Source organism: Scophthalmus maximus, chromosome 22, assembly GCF_022379125.1.
Source record: "Scophthalmus maximus strain ysfricsl-2021 chromosome 22, ASM2237912v1, whole genome shotgun sequence".
Lineage (NCBI taxonomy): Eukaryota > Metazoa > Chordata > Actinopteri > Pleuronectiformes > Scophthalmidae > Scophthalmus > Scophthalmus maximus.
Window position 1 is genome coordinate 9,633,474 of NC_061536.1, and position 296 is coordinate 9,633,769.

A 296-nucleotide genomic window follows, 5' to 3' on the forward strand; every position below is an offset into this window, starting at 1 on the left:
GCCCAAAACATGTTTGTATAGTCAATCTTCTTATTGCCTGATTTTTAATTGATGTTGCTTATATCTTAATTATTATTGTCTTTCTTATTTTGGTTTTATCTTGTGCTGTTTCATTCCTACGTTTGGTTTATTCCCACTTTTTTTTTTTTTTTAAATCTTGTTGAGATAAGTGCTGTAGAAATAAAGTTTCATTATTATTATGATCATCAAAGTGATGTCTTCGAGGGCTCGTCCGGGAGTTGAACCCGGGACCTCTCGCACCCGAAGCGAGAATCATACCCCTAGACCAACGAGCC

The 296-nt window shown here is 36.1% G+C and overlaps 1 non-coding gene across 1 annotated transcript; it reads right to left on the reverse strand.

Annotated features, from left to right (window-relative positions):
- Positions 1-224: 224 nt before the first annotated feature.
- On the reverse strand, positions 225-296 carry trnap-cgg. Its single transcript has one exon. It is a non-coding gene; the product is annotated as a tRNA-Pro (tRNA).